The following is a 2,530-nucleotide window of genomic DNA, read 5'->3' as shown; positions in this document are numbered from 1 at the left end:
TTTTCGTGTATTAAGTTAGAGCAGCCGTGAATTTCGAAACAAAAGTTCCTGTTTGCAGTGAATTGTAACCGCATTCAATTGTTTGCTAATTCTGGCAGATGCTTATTTTACCGGCTGCAACAAGAAGCCGTCACCGTCGTCTTAGAACGCGACAATCTTGAAATTTACGTCCTTTCAGTTTCATGTCGTGAATGCCATATAATTGTCAGCATACCACGTAGCTGTAATACATTTATTTATTTAATTATTTATTTATTTATTTATTTATTTTCAAATATTCTCTGGGCTTCAACATGCGGTATAGAAACGAGTAATGATGCATTCTTGAAAGACAGTGCGGCAAAACAAAAACTTGACTGAGAGTTAAGCGCTACCAGCGATTGGATACCTTAGTCGTACGATACATTGCACAACAAAGCGAAGTTCGCGGAAGGGAGTCTCAATGTTTCAATGTTATTTGCACTAGATGGTATTACCTGTGTTAAAGCACTTGAAAGCTGTAGTTCTAGTGCGCATATAAAATCAAAGATGTGACTTCAAAATTCATGGAATAACAAAGACAGCAGCATGAATTGTATCGCTGTATACCCTAGGAATCATTTTCGAACGCACACAACAAAGTAAGTTTCGCAAAAGGCATAAGACCACGTCCAACTTGTGCCTTAGTGTGGAGATATACATTGTTTCTCTCAAATCTTCTTTTCAGTAAGCTTCGTGGCTACGGTCCTCAGAGGCTAAATACGAGATTGTGGGTTCAATTCCCGGCCATGGTAGCTACCTTTATACATTGGCTAAATGATGCAAGAACTAATGTCACAACGCGGAACTGTTCGTATGACATCTTTGTGAAATATTCCAGTGTGCGTGCGTGCGTGCGTGTGTGTGTGTGTGTGTGTGTGTGTGTGTGCGTGTGCGTGTGTGTGTGTGTGTGTGTGTGTGTGTGTGTGTGTGTGTGTGCGTGTGTGTGTGTGTGTGTGTGTGAGTACGCATATGACTCTCCCAGTGGAATTGGCACAGGCCTTTGCTAAACACACTTCGGAATACACAAAGTGTTGAAATTTCTAGACAGGCAGACGGTCACACGCTGCCGTCGTGCCATGACGAAATATCTGAGAGAGTGTGAGGGGAGAGGGAACAGCTGGCACCATTGTTCAAATGCACGAAAGCATGGACAGCCTCACGCCGCGAGTATAGAAAAAAATTTAAAAGGTTTGAAGGCCTGACCTCACGTATCCGTCGCAGCGCGCCGGCGCCTATCTTTTTGACGCGACCTCGAGCCCTCTCCTACATAGAGAGAAAGAGAGCGTGGTTTCATGTAGCCACGCGCCCACTCTCTCTATTGGGAGACGACATGGCGCCGCGTCAAAAGGCTTCGCGCTGACGCGCTGCGACGGATACGTTAGGTCGGGCCTTCGGGCAATGCCGAGAGCCAGCCAAGTGCGCTTCGGAACATTTTCTCATGGCTGTTTCTATGTAGGACATATGGGCGGCGGTAATGCAGCAAGGTGCCCATCCAGACCATTTCGAGCTGCAGCTCCGCCCACTGGCCAAACGGGGAGCAGTCGCGGCCAGGCCTCCACCTCATTGCCAGATATAGGCAGCAGCAGTCCTGACGCCGGAGCCAACGCCGCACGCCTGTTGGTGGCCCATACGAGCCAATAGTTGGATACACATACATAGGCAGCTGTGCTACACTCACCGAGTGAGATCAAATAATGTCATTAGCGAGTCACCATCCCAAGCTAAAACTTCATTGCCGAAATTTCTTGTACAAATATAACCCTAAGTAAGGCAACAAAACAAAAAAAAATATCCGCGCTTGTCTGAATTTATGAAAAGTGAATACCGATGATGGTATCTCTACTACACGCTGTGTTAGTCATTGAGGGTTTCTTATTAACAATTGATCGCCTATTATGTACTCTTGTTTTCGGTATTTTTGTCTTCGTGCTTACAAAAAGTGGTTAACAATTTAGAGTACGTGGTACTTGGTGCTTACAAAAAGTGGTTAACGATTTAGAGTACTTGGTACTCTATTATGGGAGAGCAAATGGCCGTTCCATGGGCCTCATAATTGATGGGGCCAGGTTAAGTCTGTGTGTATAGAAAAAGTGGGTAACGATTTAGAGTACTAAGTACTCTACTGTGGGAGGGTTTCTGTGTGTTTAGAAAAAGTGCTTAACGATTTCGATTACTCGGTACTCTACTATAGGAGAGCTGAAAGCCGTTTCTGCAGCATAAATATATGTTCGAAGCTTACAAGGTTTGTGTGTTTTCAAAAAGTTGTTAACGATTTAGAGTACTATGTACTCTACTCTGGGATAGCTGACAGCCGTCCCGTGCGCCACAACGAATTTTCGCATGTGTCGACTGTGGTTAGAAAAAATTGTTTAACTATTTTAGGTACTTGGTACTCAACTATGGGAGAGCAGTAAGCCGTCCTTAAATAAGAATCGGAAACCAATGTTTCCTGGTGAATTACCAGTATGATTGTAAGTTTCGACTTCTTTACAAATCTCAAGAATATGTA

Source organism: Rhipicephalus microplus, chromosome 10, assembly GCF_043290135.1.
Source record: "Rhipicephalus microplus isolate Deutch F79 chromosome 10, USDA_Rmic, whole genome shotgun sequence".
Lineage (NCBI taxonomy): Eukaryota > Metazoa > Arthropoda > Arachnida > Ixodida > Ixodidae > Rhipicephalus > Rhipicephalus microplus.
Note: the sequence above shows the minus strand (reverse complement) of the source record.